Raw genomic sequence first — 18011 nt, forward strand, 5'->3', positions numbered from 1 at the left:
CAGGTGACGTGGCCAGTGGACAATCCACAACTTGTGGCCAGGTGACGTGCCAGGTGATGTGAACAGGTGACGTGGCAGGTGACATGGCCAGGTAACATGGCCAGGTGACATGGCAAGTGGACAATCTGCAACTTGTGGCAGGTGACGTGGCAAGTGGACAATCCACAACTTGTGGCAGGTGACGTGGCCAGATGACATTGCCAGGTGATGTGGCCAATGGACAATCAACAACTTGTGGCCAGGTGACGTGGCCAGGTGATGTGGCAAGTGGACAATCCACAACTTGTGGCCAGGTGATGTGGCTAGGTGATGTGGCCAGGTGATGTGGCCAGTGGACAATCCACAACTTGTGGCAGGTGACATGGCCAGGTGACATAGCAGGTGACATGGCCAGGTGATGTGGCAAGTGAACAATCCACAACTTGTGGCAGGTGACGTGGCCAGGTGAAGTGGCAGGTGATGTGGCCAGGTGACATGGTCTGGTGACGTGGCAAGTGGACAATCCACAACTTGTGGCAGGTGATGTGGCAAGTGACGTGCCAGGTGCTGTGGAAAGTGAACAATCCACAACTTGTGGCAGGTGATGTGCCAGGTGATGTGAACAGGTGATGTGGCAGGTGACGCGGCCAGGTGACATGGCCAGGTGATGTGGCAAGTGAACAATCCGCAACTTGTGGCAGGTGACGTGGCCAGGTGATTTGGCAAGTGGATAATCCACAACTTGTGGCAGGTGACGTGGCCAGGTGACATGGCCAGGTGACGTGGCAAGTGGACAATCCACAACTTATGGCAGGTGCCGTGGTCAGGTGACGTGGCAAGTGGACAATCCACAACTTGTGGCAGGTGACATGGACAATCCACAATCTGTGGCAGGTGATGTGGCCAGGTGATGTGGCAGGTGGACAATCCACAACTTGTGGCAGGTGACGTGGCCAGGTGACGTGGCCAGGTGACATGGCAGGTGACGTGGCCAATGGACAATCCACAACTTGTGGCAGGTGACGTGGCCAGGTGATTTGGCAAGTGGATAATCCACTTGTGGCAGGTGACGTGGCAAGTGGACAATCCACAACTTGTGGCAGGTGTCGTGGTCAGGTGACGTGGCAAGTGGACAATCCACAACTTGTGGCAGGTGACGTGGCCAGTTGACGTGGCAGGTTACGTGGCCAGTGGACAATCCACAACTTGTGGCAGGTGACGTGGCCAGTTGACGTGGCAGGTGACGTGGCCAGTGGACAATCCACAACTTGTGGCAGGTGACGTGGCCAGGTGACGTGGCAGGTGACGTGGCAAGTGGACAATCCACAACTTGTGGCAGGTGACGTGGCCAGTTGACGTGGCAGGTTACGTGGCCAGTGGACAATCCACAACTTGCGGCAGGTGACGTGGCCAGTTGACGTGGCCAGGTGACGTGGCAGGTGACGTGGCAAGTGGACAATCCACAACTTGTGGCAGGTGACGTGGCCAGGTGACGTGGCAGGTGACATGGCCAGGTGACGTGGCAGGTGCTGTGGCAAGTGGACAATCCACAACTTGTGGCAGGTGACGTGGCCAGGTGACATGGCAGGTGACGTGGCCAGTGGACAATCCACAACTTGTGGCAGGTGGCGTGGCCAGGTGACGTGGCGGATAATGTGGCAAGTGGACAATTCACAACTTGTGGCAGGTGACCTGGCAAGTGGACAATCCGCAGCTTGTGGCAGATGATGTGGCAAGTGACATGCTAAATACAAGTACACTGCTGCTCTCTCAGCTGCTACTCACTCTGGTCTCCCAAAATGGCTGAAATGGTTAAATAATACTGTTTTTTGAGCTTAGGGAGGGTCTTATGATGTTTCTTAACTAAACGCTTATAAACGCAAACGCGGTAAAACGCAGCAAAATTCGCAGCAAAACGGGTGTTTTAAACACCGGTCTTTGCGTTTGAAAACGTGTATTTAGATGAGTTTTCATCTGCGCCTCGTGTGCATGGGGCCTAAGGCTGCAATTATGGGCACGGCGAGGCTTCAATGATGATGGACATGGTGAGGCTGCAATTATGGGCACGGTGGGGCTGCAATGATGGGCACAGTAAGGCTGCAATGATGGGCATAGTGAGGCTGCAATGATGGGCACTGCGAGGCTGCATTAATGGGTAAAGTGAGACTGCAATGATGGGCACAGTAAGGCTGCAATGGTGGGCACAGTGAGGCTGCAATGGTGAGCACAGTGAGGCTGCATTGATGGGCACAGTGAGGCTGCAATGATCAGCACAGTGAGGCTGCATTGATGAGCACAGTGAGGCTGCAATGATGGGTACAGTGAGGCTACATTGTTGGGCACAGTGAGGCTGCCATGATGGGCACATTGAGATTGCCATGATGGGCACAGTGAGGCTGCATTGATGGGTACAGTGAGGCTGCATTGATGGGCACAGTGAGGCTGCATTGATGAGCACAGTGAGACTGCGTGGACTGGCAGAGAGGCTGCATTGATGGGCACAGTGAGGCTGCATTGATGGGCACTGGTGAAGCTGAATTGATCTACTGTACCATGCCCGCAGTCTCCGACATCTCCTGTACCATGTCCGCAGCCTCTGACATCTTGACATCTCCAGTACCATGCCTGCAGCCTCTGACATCTGTACCATGCCCACAGCCTCTGACATCTGTACCATGCCCGCAGCCTCCGACATCTCCTGTACCATGCCCGCAGCCTCCGACATCTCCTGTACCATGCCCGCAGCCTCCGACATCTCCTGTACCATGCCCGCAGCCTCTGACATCTTGACATCTCCTGTACTATGCCCGCAGCCTCTAACCATCTCTTGTATCATGTCCGGTACCTCTGACCATCTTGTCTTATATCATGTCTGCAGTCTCTGAGGGAGTCTGGGGTGGGTAGGATGGTGGTCAGGGTGCTGTGTGCGGTGGGTAGGATGGTGGTCAGGGTGCTGTGAGCGGTGGGTAGAATGGTGGTCAGGGTGCTGTGTGCTGTGGGCAGGATGGTGGTCAGGGTGCTGTGTGCGTTGGGTAGGATGGTGGTCAGTGTGCTGTGTGCGGTGGGTAGGATGGTGGTCAGGGTGCTGTGTGCGGTGGGTAGGATTGTGGTCAGGGTGCTGTATGCGGTGGGCAAGATGGTGGTCAGGGTGCTGTGTGCGGTGGGTAGGATGGTGGTCAGGGTGCTGTGTGCGGTGGGTAGGATTGTGGTCAGGGCGCTGTGTGCGGTGGTTAGGATTGTGGTCAGGGTGCTGTGTGCGGTGGGTAGGATGGTTGGTGGGTAGGATGGTGGTCAGGGTGCTGTGTGCGGTGGGTAGGATTGTGGTCAGGGTGCTGTGTGCGTTGGGTAGGATGGTTGTCAGGGTGCTGTGTGCGGTGGGTAGGATTGTGGTCAGGGTGCTGTGTGCGGTGGGTAGGATGGTGGTCAGGGTGCTGTGTGCGGTGGGTGGAATGGTGGTCAGGGTGCTGTGTGCGGTGGGTAGAATGGTGGTCAGGGTGCTGTGTGCAGTGGGTGAAATGGTGGTCAGGGTGCTGTGTGCGGTGGGTGGGATGGTGGTCAGGGTGCTATGTGCGGTGGTTAGGATTGTGGTCAGGGTGCTGTGTGCGGTGGGTAGGATGGTGGTCAGGGTGCTGTGTACGGTGGGTAGGATGGTTGGTGGGTAGGATGGTGGTCAGGGTGCTGTGTGCGGTGGGTAGGATGGTGGTCAGGGTGCTGTGTGCGGTGGGTGGAATGGTGGTCAGGGTGCTGTGTACGGTGGGTAGGATGGTTGGTGGGTAGGATGGTGGTCAGGGTGCTGTGTGCGGTGGGTGGAATGGTGGTCAGGGTGCTGTGTGCGGTGGGTAGGATGGTGGTCAGGGTGCAGTCTGCGGTGGGTAGGATGGTTGGTGGGTAGGATTGTGGTCAGGGTGCTGTGTGCGGTGGGTAGGATGGTGGTCAGGGTGCTGTGTGCGGTGGGTGGAATGGTGGTCAGGGTGCTGTGTGCGGTGGGTAGGATTGTGGTCAGGGTGCTGTGTGCGGTGGGTAGGATAGTTGGTGGGTAGGATGGTGGTCAGGGTGCTGTGTGCGGTGGGTACTGGGTAGGATTGTGGTCAGGGTGCTGTGTGCAGTGGGTAGGATGGTTGGTGGGTAGGATTGTAGTCAGGGTGCTGTGTGCGGTGGGTAGGATGGTGGTCAGGGTGCTGTGTGCGTTGGGTAGGATGGTGGTCAGGGTGCTGTGTGCGGTGGGTAGGATGGTGGTCAGGGTGCTGTGTGCGGTGGGTAGGATTGTGGTCAGGGTGCTGTGTGCGGTGGGTAGGATGGTGGTCAGGGTGCTGTGTGCAGTGGGTAGGATGGTGGTCAGGGTGCTGTGTGCGGTGGGTAGGATTGTGGTCAGGGTGCTGTGTGCAGAGGGTAGGATTGTGGTCAGGGTGCTGTGTGCGGTGGGTAGGATGGTGGTCAGGGTGCTGTGTGCGGTGGTTAGGATTGTGGTCAGGGTGCTGTGTGCGGTGGGTAGGATGGTTGGTGGGCAGGATTATGGTCAGGGTGCTGTGTGCGGTGGGTAGGATGGTGGTCAGGGTGCAGTCTGCGGTGGGTAGGATGGTTGGTAGGTAGGATGGTGGTCAGGGTGCTGTTTGCGGTGGGTAGGATGGTGGTCAGGGTGCTGTGTACGGTGGGTGGAATGGTGGTCAGGGTGCTGTGTGCGGTGGGTAGGATTGTGGTCAGGGTGCTGTGTGCGGTGGGTAGGATGGTTGGTGGGCAGGATTATGGTCAGGGTGCTGTGTGCGGTGGGTAGGATGGTGGTCAGGGTGCAGTCCGCGGTGGGTAGGATGGTTGGTAGGTAGGATGGTGGTCAGGGTGCTGTTTGCGGTGGGTAGGATGGTGGTCAGGGTGCTGTGTGCGGTGGGTGGAATGGTGGTCAGGGTGCTGTGTGCGGTGGGTAGGATGGTTGGTGGGTAGGATTGTGGTCAGGGTGCTGTGTGCGGTGGGTAGAATGGTGGTCAGGGTGCTGTGTGCGGTGGGTAGGATGGTGGTCAGGGTGCTGTGTGCGGTGGGTGGAATGGTGGTCAGGGTACTGTGTGCGGTGGGTGGAATGGTGGTCAGGGTGCTGTGTGCGGTGGGTGGAATGGTGGTCAGGGTGCTGTGTGCGGTGGGTGGAATGGTGGTCAGGGTGCTGTGTGCGGTGGGTAGGATGGTTGGTGGGTAGGGTTGTGGTCAGGGTGCTGTGTGCGGTGGGTAGGATGGTGGTCAGGGTGCTGTGTGCGGTGGGTAGGATGGTGGTCAGGGTGCTGTGTGCGGTGGGTGGAATGGTGGTCAGGGTGCTGTGTGCGGTGGGTAGGATGGTGGTCAGGGTGCTGTGTGCGGTGGGTGGAATGGTGGTCAGGGTGCTGTGTGCGGTGGGTAGGATGGTTGGTGGGTAGGATTGTGGTCAGGGTGCTGTGTGCGGTGGGTAGAATGGTGGTCAGGGTGCTGTGTGCGGTGGGTAGAATGGTGGTCAGAGTGCTGTGTGCGGTGGGTAGAATGGTGGTCAGAGTGCTGTGTGCGGTGGGTAGGATGGTGGTCAGGGTGCTGTGTGCGGTGGGTGGAATGGTGGTCAGGGTGCGGTGGGTGGAATGGTGGTCAGGGTGCTGTGTGCGGTGGGTAGGATGGTTGGTGGGTAGGATGGTGGTCAGGGTGCTGTGTGCGGTGGGTAGGATGGTTGGTGGGTAGGATGGTGGTCAGGGTTCTGTGTGCGGTGGATAGGATGGTTGGTGGGTAGGATGGTGGTCAGGGTGCTGTGTGCGGTGGGTAGGATGGTTGGTGGGTAGGATGGTGGTCAGGGTGCTGTGTGCGGTGGGTAGGATGGTGGTCAGGGTGCTGTGTGCGGTGGGTAGGATGGTGGTCAGGGTGCTGTGTGCGGTGGGTGGAATGGTGGTCAGGGTACTGTGTGCGGTGGGTGGAATGGTGGTCAGGGTGCTGTGTGCGGTGGGTGGAATGGTGGTCAGGGTGCTGTGTGCGGTGGGTGGAATGGTGGTCAGGGTGCTGTGTGCGGTGGGTAGGATGGTTGGTGGGTAGGATTGTGGTCAGGGTGCTGTGTGCGGTGGGTAGGATGGTGGTCAGGGTGCTGTGTGCGGTGGGTAGGATGGTGGTCAGGGTGCTGTGTGCGGTGGGTGGAATGGTGGTCAGGGTGCTGTGTGCGGTGGGTAGGATGGTGGTCAGGGTGCTGTGTGCGGTGGGTGGAATGGTGGTCAGGGTGCTGTGTGCGGTGGGTAGGATGGTTGGTGGGTAGGATGGTGGTCAGGGTGCTGTGTGCGGTGGGTAGGATGGTTGGTGGGTAGGATGGTGGTCAGGGTTCTGTGTGCGGTGGATAGGATGGTGGTCAGGGTGCTGTGTGCGGTGGGTAGGATGGTGGTCAGGGTGCTGTGTGCGGTGGGTGGAATGGTGGTCAGGGTACTGTGTGCGGTGGGTGGAATGGTGGTCAGGGTGCTGTGTGCGGTGGGTGGAATGGTGGTCAGGGTGCTGTGTGCGGTGGGTGGAATGGTGGTCAGGGTGCTGTGTGCGGTGGGTAGGATGGTTGGTGGGTAGGATTGTGGTCAGGGTGCTGTGTGCGGTGGGTAGGATGGTGGTCAGGGTGCTGTGTGCGGTGGGTAGGATGGTGGTCAGGGTGCTGTGGGCGGTGGGTGGAATGGTGGTCAGGGTGCTGTGTGCGGTGGGTAGGATGGTGGTCAGGGTGCTGTGTGCGGTGGGTGGAATGGTGGTCAGGGTGCTGTGTGCGGTGGGTAGGATGGTTGGTGGGTAGGATTGTGGTCAGGGTGCTGTGTGCGGTGGGTAGAATGGTGGTCAGGGTGCTGTGTGCGGTGGGTAGAATGGTGGTCAGAGTGCTGTGTGCGGTGGGTAGAATGGTGGTCAGAGTGCTGTGTGCGGTGGGTAGGATGGTGGTCAGGGTGCTGTGTGCGGTGGGTGGAATGGTGGTCAGGGTGCTGTGTGCGGTGGGTAGGATGGTTGGTGGGTAGGATTGTGGTCAGGGTGCTGTGTGCGGTGGGTAGGATGGTGGTCAGGGTGCTGTGTGCGGTGGGTAGGATGGTGGTCAGGGTGCTGTGTGCGGTGGGTGGAATGGTGGTCAGGGTGCTGTGTGCGGTGGGTAGGATGGTGGTCAGGGTGCTGTGTGCGGTGGGTGGAATGGTGGTCAGGGTGCTGTGTGCGGTGGGTAGGATGGTTGGTGGGTAGGATTGTGGTCAGGGTGCTGTGTGCGGTGGGTAGAATGGTGGTCAGGGTGCTGTGTGCGGTGGGTAGAATGGTGGTCAGAGTGCTGTGTGCGGTGGGTAGAATGGTGGTCAGAGTGCTGTGTGCGGTGGGTAGGATGGTGGTCAGGGTGCTGTGTGCGGTGGGTGGAATGGTGGTCAGGGTGCTGTGTGCGGTGGGTGGAATGGTGGTCAGGGTGCTGTGTGCGGTGGGTAGGATGGTTGGTGGGTAGGATGGTGGTCAGGGTGCTGTGTGTGGTGGGTGGAATGGTTGGTGGGTAGGATTATGGTCAGGCTGCTCTGCTTTGTAAATATAGGCTATTGATCGCTATAAGAAGAGATTACTGGGAAACATGTGAAGATGCTATAAGATTTGGCAGAGTGTGAGGTCGGTGCTCTCAGATCCCACACACTAGCTAAGAGGAAAGAAGAATCTGAAATAACAGTTCGTGATGCAGTTGTTGCTTGTGCATCCCATGTGTACTGTGTGCACTATGCCAGCCTCATAGCCCAGCACTAAAGCCGGCCATATCTCAGCACTGATCTCAGCCCCAGCCGAGTCTCGCACGACCCCTCCGCTTCCCCCGCTAATTGAGACCAAGTTCAACTGTGACTTCTTGGAGTTGAGCTAAACTCTAATTCGATTGCTCCATACATTAGGCGCTCATTAAACACAGTAAGCCGCTTCTGTACAACTGCTTCCATCAGGCATGAAATCTCATTACACTCATTACAAAGTCAAATGTTACTTAGTCGGAGTTCATCACACTACATGGAGGTGTTCCCTGGGTATAAATCAGCTGGCTGGACCTCCCTTTCCCCAGCTGGCCTGAATAGTGGCCATTTAACTCCCAATACAATGGTGCTGCAATCCCAGTATATCAGCAGCAGCACACAGACTTATATTGTACGACTATAGATTTAGGGGTGCCTTGCATGCTGATATTTATAGTTCCCCAGCAGCTGGACAGCTACAGATTCACCTTCTTAAAGTGATTGTAAACGATTACCGTGTAAAACAACCCATTGAGTTTACAATTGAAATGAAAGGCAAACTTTTGTGTATAGATATAAAAAAAATTATAAAATCTTTTTGTCCCCCTTTTTTTAATAAGTGATCACATACTCTCTGTTTCCGCTGATCTCAGCCACATGAGAGATGGGGGAGGAGAAGCAACAGTACACTGATCTGCACAGTGAAAGGTCTGATCATTGGAGGACAGTACACTGAGGGCCAGATTCACAAAAGGGATACGACGGCGTATCTGCTGATACGCCGTCGTATCTCTGTTTCTATCTATGCGGCTGATTCATAGAATCAGTTACGCATAGATATCCCTAAGATCCGACAGGTGTAATAGTTTTACACTGTCGAATCTTAGGATGCAGTACCGCGGCCGCCGCTGGGGGGAGTTTGCGTCGTAAACCAGCGTCGGGTATGCAAATTAGCAGTTACGGCGATCCACAAAACTTTTTCCCGTCGTTACGTCGCCACAAGTGTTAGTTTGCCGTCGCAAAGATAGGGCACCTTTTACAAAGTGTAAAATTACTACACCATGTAAAAGTATACCCGTCTTTCCCGCGTCGCTTTTGAATTTTTTTTTAAAAATTTTTTTTCCAGACGCAAGTCTTTTTTTCACGTCGCGATTCACAAAACGTTGGCGCGTCGTAATTTCGCGCAAAGCACGTCGGGAAATTTGCGTCAGGCGCACACGCAGTATGTCCGGCGCGGGAGTGCGCCTAATTTAAATGGTACCCGCCCCATTCGAATTGGCCCGCCTTGCACGGACGGATTTAGGATACACCGCCGCAAATTTCCAGGTAAGTGCTTTGTGGATCGGGCACTTAGACAGAAAATTTGCGGCGGTGTAACCTAAATCGGTTACGTTATGCTGCGCCCGGGCTACGTGAATCTGGCCCTGAGTTCCCAGCACAGCTAGGGAATGGACCACAGTGAGCTCTCCTGCCTAGTGTGGTCAGTTTCGAACAGGAAAGCAGGGGGACTGACAGGAACACCGGGGATTTCACATAATGGAAGAAAAAAAAAACAGGATATTTTTTCATACAAGTACAGCAGAAAAATGAAATGCTGGGGCAACAAACACTTTAGGACAACAGCTGTACAACTTTACAGAAAAGTTTGCCTATTTTTATTTTTTTATAGAACATTTTCACAATTTACTTTCCTGCTGAGCCATATTATAAAGATAGATTTCCTATACAAATATGTAGGCCAGACAGTACAATCAGCATCCTTGTTGAACAACTGCTGGGATTAAATCAATTACAGATAAGACACATATGGATTGATTTAGTAAAACTGGAGAGTGCAAAAACTGGTGGAGCTGTGCATGGTGGCCAATCAGCTTCTAACTTCAGCTTGTTCAATTAAAGCGGAGTTCCACCCTAAAGTGGAACTTCCACTCATCTGATTCCCCCCTCCCCTCCGGTGCCACAATCGGCACCTTTCGGGGGGAGGGGGACAGGATACCTGTCTTTGACAGGTACTTTGACAGGTATCCTTTCCCACTTCCGGGAGCCTCAACCGCGGATATTGACGTCACGGCTGGGGCTCGCTCCTCCTCCCTCCCCCGGCCGCCGGGCCAGTAGGAGAGAGGAGCAGGCCTCACACATGCGCAGTAGGGTTCCCGGCGTGAAGCCGAAAGGCTATACTGCCGGGTACCCCTATTCGCAATGGCGGCGGCAGCACCCGACAGCTGGTGGAAACATTGGCTGCGGGTGCCAACATCGCTGGACTCCAGGAGAGGTAAGTGTCTTATTATTAGTGTGTCTTATTATTAAATGCCAGCAGTATGTGTAGCTGCTGGTTTTTATTATTATTTTTTTGACAATAAAACCTGGAGGCTGATTGGTTTATTTGCAGAGCTGCACCAGATTTTGCACTCTTCAGTTTTAGTAAATCAACCCCATTGCAGCATTAGTATTAAATCATTTTGGCTCTATGTAGCCATGAACTGGCCAATATAAAAATATAAATGCACATTTATAAGACCATTTGCATTGGGCTGGTCACATGTACATACACCTCACTCACTATCTCACCACATTTTAGAAAGCTATAGATAGATTCCCTTTAAATAGAGTAAGCTGGGAATTAAAATGTGACTACTCTGCCCCCCAATTGTGCTCCCTGCCCTGCTCCCGGCAAGGGAAGCCAGCTAGCTCTGCAGCATATGTCAAGGCTTGCTATGTGCCAGTTGGTATGTTCTTCTGGGCACAGCCAGACAGGGCTTGGGTGTCAACACTACGCTATTCAATTATCCCTAATCACACTGCCCATTCTTCTGCCAACACCAAATATTCCTCTACCAGGCTATGAAAAGATCAGTGTCAGGGCACTCTGCTGTAAGACACCAACCACTGTGCAGAGGCATGGGGTACAAAACACATGATGACATTACAAGTAGAACATCATTAAACGGTTTTGTATATAAATACATTGGACATTCTTATGGTTTATTTGTCGCATTTATCATCTCCTCTATAGGAAACCTAATAATAACAATTTTGTTAAAACATATTTTGTATCAGTTTATGCATTCTATATAAGTAAATATTATGATAAAAAGTGTAGAAATCAAAACAATAATAAAAGGTATTGAAAGCATCCGTGCACTAACTTGCAACATTCATTATCCTAATGGCATAGTAAAAAATAAATACAATTATATATATGTGTGTAAAGTATGTATGTGTGTGTGTATATATATATATATATATATATATATATATATATATATATATATATTATATATATATATATATAGTTATAGTTATAGTTGTAGTTATATATTGTTAAAAGCATCCATGCACTAACTTGCAACATTCATTATCCTAATGGCATAGTAAAAAATAAATACAAATAATAATAATAATAATAATAATAATAATAATAATAATAATAACAATATATATGTGTGTATATATATATATAGTTATATATTGTTAAAATCATCCATGCACTAACTTGCAACATTCATTATCCTAATGGCATAGTAACAATAAAAATAATATATATATATATATATATATATATATATATATATATATATATATATATATATATATATATATATATATATATGTGTGTGTGTGTGTATATATAGATAGATAGATCTATCTATCGATATATATATATATATATATATATATATATATATATATATATATATATATATATATATATATATATATATATATATATTTTTTTTTTTTTTTTGCACAGGGCATCTTCAGCTATGCTACAAAACTTGTCACTGCCTGCTATGACTGATGACCTCCAAATCGCCTGATTCTTCCAATTTACACTTATAAAGTCAACTGCTATGTATGAATAGGATATATTCCTATAGACAATCAATGTGAATTTGAGTAATAGCTGAATCATGGATCCCCCCCCCCCTTCTATCCCTATCCTAATTAAAATAAAGATCCTGCTAATAGCAACCAATCAGGTCATAGCTAGCATTCTGTAAAGCCCATTGGAAAAATGACAGATGGCACCTCATTGGATGCTGCTGGCAATGCACTCAGCACCAACAGCTCCAGTGAGCTTTATAACCTAAAGTAGTCATGAAATGCAGGAACCCTTGGATGCCAAAAGTCATCACCTTAAAGGGCTCTCAGTGACTTTTTGCTATAGGTGGATATTATTGAGTTGAGTTTATTGAGCCAGTCCTAATGCTGAAAGATAATAATCTTTTATTAAGTTGAGTTTATTGAGCCAGTCCTAGTGCTGAAAGATGATACAGACTTCACCATTTTAACACCATTCCATAAATGTTTCCTTCAATGACACAAGGTCAATTGATCATCCATGACCTGTAAGGCCACCTATGGGGCGCAGAGACCTACAGCATTTACAAACCTGCTGCATCCTCAGGACATAAGGTGACCCAGTATGTCGCCGACAACAGCAGAAGCGGTGTACAGTACATGAGCCTTTTGGCGCAGAGCTGTCAGAGTGAGAAGCTGCCCCATTCTGCTTCCCATGCCTTCTAATCTGCCAATAGTGGAGGATTAATCATATAGGGTGTGAAACCTGCTAATTCCATGAACTCATCCTATTTTCATTAATGTATCCTTGTGTGCCACCGACTACCAGCTGCCAACTTGAACAAACACCAGTTGAATCCACTCTAGGAAAAAGAGAGAGGGAGAGAGAGAGAGGACAACAAGCTTTGGAGGGTAAATCTCTTCTATCCAAATGGCTTTTTTTTTTTTTTTTTTTCCTGCTGGGGGGGGCTCTAAATAATTCCACTCTGGATATCTGGAATCAGAGGGGGTGAACGATTCCCACGGCGGTTTGTGATGTCTGGCCAACAGGTGTTAGGATCTGGCTGAGCAAGATTGAGTCTTGTAGGGGCAGAGCCAAGGGCTAGGGCTTTGCCAGAGTCACCCTACCCAGGCGCCTGTGTGCTCTTTACATGGCGTGCAATCCCTACACAATCAAAATGATATCTTTATAGCTAGGTTCATGTCCTGGGCTATAACATATCAATCCCTGTCTTTGCTGCTCTGGGATGCACCTGGTATTCACCAACTTGTCCTTTTTGTTTTATTTTTCTGCAGCTGCCCTAATAGAAAAGGGGGCCCTTACAATGTCTCCAAGAAGTGTTGGCATGGGCTGCCACCTCTTTAATGTACCATCCACCATTGTCCTGGACACAATATGGGAACTGTAAAGCATTATAATAAAACACATTTTCAATGATACACTTTAGACTGGGAGCCTGGGTAGCAAGTAAACAACAAAAAAAAGCCAATGGTTTTTGTTGTTTTTTTTTTTGTCTGGCTTGCAGCAATTAAACTTCAGCCAATTAAATTTTATGTGCCTTTTAATTTTTTTTTTTTTTTTAAAGTCTGGGGTGTTTTGGAAATAGAGACACATTGATTTTCCTCTGCTATCACCTGCCGTTCAGAATGTACTTCCATTTATCAAGAGCAGCTAAGTCAGACGTTACTTGGAGGGACTCAACAGCAAACATAAGGCTCTCTCCATTGTCTGGCCTTGTTAATAACTCATTACCAGGATTTAACAAATCAACCATTACATATGTTTTCTGTCTCCATATTTTGATCCGTACGATTAAGCAGATGTTACGATTGAGATTTGTGAAAAGTCCAAGGCTGTTCCAAGCTTAAAGAAGAAAAGGGAGGGCAAGGCTTAATGACAGCCAAGGGAACATTTACAACCCAAAAAAAAAAAAAGACTCCAACCTGCTCCATTTCAAGCATTGTGTTGTTTTTGAATAATTAAGTTTAATAGGGGACTTAAAAAAAAAAAAAAAAAAAAGAGGTGGGTAGACTTTTCAATGTCAAGACCACAGGTGCAGGGTTGACATGCTGAATGGTTCTCTTGATTTTTGCCAAGCTCAAGGGTCCTTCTCTTGGACTTTCAAGCAGATAGAAAATATTGTCATTTCTCTAATTCACGGCATTACTTTCAGCCAGAACAAAGGCAGCCGATGAAAAGCTGATGCTGTAATGAAACACACTATGTGGTGGCTGGTGGGGGCTTCCCCCCCGAATAGAAAGAGCCAACTCAATGGCGCAATGCGTTCATGCGCAAGTGCTCTCCCTCTTCTAACCACACAAAAGTCCCCTTTCTGGGCTATAATGACTTCATTTTTTATCTTTTCAAGCCCATACAGCTTTATTCAGGGAGCATACGGTGCTCCAGCAGCTTTCATTTGCATTGCCGAAGGCTGCAGACCTGCCTGGTGTCGGGGGAAAAACTTGCTTGACTTTGGCAAACTTTTCGCACCTTCTTCTGGCACTGGAGGACAAGAGTGCGCACGCGTAAGGCACTGCTTTGACAGCCAAAAAAAGTCTGATTTGGGCATTTTATGGCTCTGACAAGGGCTCCTGCTGGTGCTTTTGGCCCCTGGGGAAATTTAGATTTGGCCACTGAAGGGTTAACAGCGATGTGATCCTTGCAGTGGAGGGACACAATGGTCTTGTGCAAAGAGTGCTGATTACGCATGAATAGGCTACAGGCACTTGTGGCTGCAGAGGCTGGAGAGCACTGGGGGAGTGACAGGTAATGCTGGCACTTAAAGGGTTACCTGTAGTTCTATGCCTCTCATGTATCATTGGGGCTCCAAAACGTCATACAGCTTTCAATGAACTCTGGCATGCAAGATGTGACCTGCTGATGGAATGGCTTGTCACGCAAAGATGACAATTAAACCTGGAGATTTTAGTTTTGCTTCCAATAAAAAAAATAAACTTTTTATTTAGTCTGATGTACAGTGTGTCGTTTTCTTTTATCCTCCAGCAGGTATAAATGTATTACAAAGCTGCATGAGAAGTCATAGCTCATTTGGAGGGACTGTTCTTTTTTTGGAAGACTCTGTCCTTTTTTTTCTTCTTTAGTTGTCCCTGTTTTAGCTTGAAGCTTGTCATGCAAAGATCATTGATCAAATCTGGAGATTTTAGTTTTGCTTCCAATTAAAAAAAATAAACTTTTTATTTATTCTGGTGTACAGTGTGGCTTTGTTTTACCCTCCAGCAGGTATGAATGCATTACAAAGGCTGCATGAGAAGTCATAGTTCATTTGGAGGGACTGTTCTTTTTTTTTTTACTACTCTGTCCTTTTTTTTCTTCTGTTGTCCCTGTTTTTAGCTTGAAGCTTGTCATGCAAATATCATTGATCAAATCTGGAGATTTTAGTTTTGCTTCCAATAAAATAAATAAACTTCTGCTTAGTCTGGTGTACAGTGTGGCTTTGTTTTATCCTCCAGCAGGTATGAATGCATTACAAAGCCTGCATGAGAAGCCATAGCTAATTTGGAGGGACTATTCTTTTTTTTTTTTTTTACTACTCTGTCCTTTTCTTTCTTCTGTTGTCCATGTTTTTAGCTTGAAGCTTGTCATGCAAAGATCATTGATCAAATCTGGAGATTTTAGTTTTGCTTCTAATTAAAAAAAATAGTCTGATGTACAGTGTGTCTTTGTTTTACCCTCCAGCAGGCATGAATGCATTACAAAGGCTGCATGAGAAGTCATAGCTCATTTGGAGGGACTGTTGCTCTTTTGGAAGGAAATCCCTCTGTCCCACTTTCTTGTTTAGTTGTCCCTGTTTTTTTAGCATCCATAAAAAAAACCTCTATAAAAATGTTTTAACCTCCAGCAGGCATGCATGCATTTCAAAGGCTGCATGAGAAGCCATAGCTCATTTGGAGGGACTGTTCTTTCTTTGGAAGACCCTCTGTCCTTTTTTCTTCTTTAGTTGTCCCTGTTTTAGCTTGAAGCTTGTCATGCAAAGATCATTGATCAAATCTGGAGATTTTAGTTTTGCTTCCAATTAAAAAAAAAATAAACTTCTGCTTTAGTCTGGTGTACAGTGTGGCTTTGTTTTACCCTCCAGCAGATATGATTGCATTACAAAGCTGCATGAGAAGTCATAGCTCATTTGGAGGGACTGTTCTTTTTTTGGAAGACTCTGTCCTTTTTTTTTCTTCTGTTGTCCCTGTTTTAGCTTGAAGCTTGTCATGCAAAGATCATTGATCAAATCTGGAGATTTTAGTTTTGCTTCCAATTAAAAAATAAACTTCTGCTTTAGTCTGATGTACAGTGTGGCTTTGTTTCAACCTCCAGCAGGTATGAATGCACTACAAAGCTGCATGAGAAGTCATAGCTCATTTGGAGGGACTGTTCTTTTTTTTTTTTTTTTACTACTTTTTTCTTCTGTTGTCCCTGTTTTTAGCTTGAAGCTTGTCATGCAAAGATTATTGATCAAATCTGGAGATTTTAGTTTTGCTTCTAATTAAAAAAATAAACTTTTTATTTAGTCTGGTGTACAGTGTGGCTTTGTTTTACCCTCCAGCAGGTATGAATGCATTACAAAGCTGCATGAAAAGTCATAGCTCATTTGAAGGGACTGTTGCTCTTTTGGAAGGAAATCCCTCTGTCCCACTTTCTAGCTCAGTTGTCCCTGTTTTTTTTAGCATCCATAAAAAAACCTCTATAAAAATGTTTTAACCTCCAGCAGGCATGATTGCATTACAAATGCTGCATGAGAAGCCATAGCTCATTTAGAGGGACTGTTATTCTTTTGGAAGACCCTCTGTCTTTCTTTCTTCTTCAGTTGTCCCTGTTTTAGCCTTATGCCGCGTACACACGATCGGTCAAACCGATGAGAACGGTCTGATGGACCGTTTTCTTTAGACCAAACCGATCGTGTGGGGGGCCCCATCGGTTATTTATCCATAGGTTAAAAAAAGCAATCTTGTTTTAAATTTAACCGATGGATACCTAACCGAAGAAAAAAAACGATCGTTAGTAGGCACAACCATCGGTTAAAAATCCATGCATTCTCAGAATCAAGTCGGCGCAGCATTGAACTTCGTTTTTTTAAAGCGTCGTCGTTGTGTTTTACGTCACCGCGTTCTGACACAATCGTTTTTTAACCGATGGTGTGTGGGCACGACTGACCATCAGTCAGCTTCATCGGTTAACCGATGAAAACTGTCCATCAGACCGTTCTCATCGGATGGACCGATCGTGTGCATTAGGCTTGTCACACAAAGATCATTGATCAAACCTGGAGATTTAGTTTTGCTTAAAATTAAAAAAAAAACTTCTGCTTTAGTCTGGTGTACAGTGTGGCTTTGTTTTAACCTCCAGCAGATATGATTGCATTACAAAGACTGGATGAGAAGCCATAGCTCATTTGGAGAGACTGTGTGGTTGACTTACTAAGGCTGGGTTCACACTTGTGCGATCATAGACATCGCATGTGATTTGCATTGCATTGCTGTGAAGATCACATGTGATGTCTGTGCGATGCAAATTCAGCCATACAAACTGTATGGCTGAAATCGCATCGCATTTGCACCAAAATGATGCAGGACCCTTTTTTAGATGCACTGGAACCAGTTTACATGGATGTTCACATCTATGCCATCCAATTCCTGCACCATTTTACAGTTTGCGCTACGATCTGCAATCCGATTTTGGGGTGTCATTAACCTTACATTGATACCCGCTGCGTTTCGCAGATGTCAGTGTGAACCGCTGGAGATTCAGGTGCGATGCGGGAACCCGCACAGGATTTGCAGAGTTTCCCGCATCTCACCAGTGTGAACCCAGCCTTAAACTGTAGTGTGCAAAATCTGGTGCAGCTGTGGCTGGTAGCCAATCAGCTTCTAATTTCAGTTAGTTCAATTAAAGGGACACTAAAGGTTCATTTTTTTTTATAAATAACAAACATGTCATACTTACCTCCACTGTGCAGTTTGTTTTGCACAGAGTGGCCCTGAATGTCCTCTTCTGGGGTCCCACGGTGGCTGTCTCGGCTCCTCCCCGCAAGAGCTAACCCTCTCTTGGAAGCTCGCTCCCGAGGGGGTTACCTTGCGGGTGCACTCCCATGTTATACACCTGTCGTGCATAGCCGCTGAGTGTATAACTCGGCGCCGCCCCCTGATGGTCATGTCATTGGATTTGGCCATTCAGACATTGAGAGAACGAAGCGGGATCGCCCCCATGGAGATTCAGGGCTCTGGCAAGTAAAATGGGGGCTTGGGGTGGCCGGAGAGTGCAAGGTATTTCTTCACCTTAATGGATAGGATCCATTAAGGTGAAAAAACACAAAGCTTTACAACCCCTTTAACTCCCTGAGCGGTAATCCCCAGTCTGGCTCGGGGTGAAATTTCAGGACCAAAAGCGGTAACCCCGAGCCAGACTCGGGATCGCCTCGCAGTGTCCACAGGCACAAGTTACTTACCTTGTCTCTGGATCCTGCGATGCCTCCCCGCTGTGTGATCGAGCGGTGTCCTCCTCGCTCGATTCACAGTGCCTGTGTGCCACCG

The sequence above is a fragment of the Rana temporaria genome, chromosome 5 (genome assembly GCF_905171775.1).
Source record: "Rana temporaria chromosome 5, aRanTem1.1, whole genome shotgun sequence".
Lineage (NCBI taxonomy): Eukaryota > Metazoa > Chordata > Amphibia > Anura > Ranidae > Rana > Rana temporaria.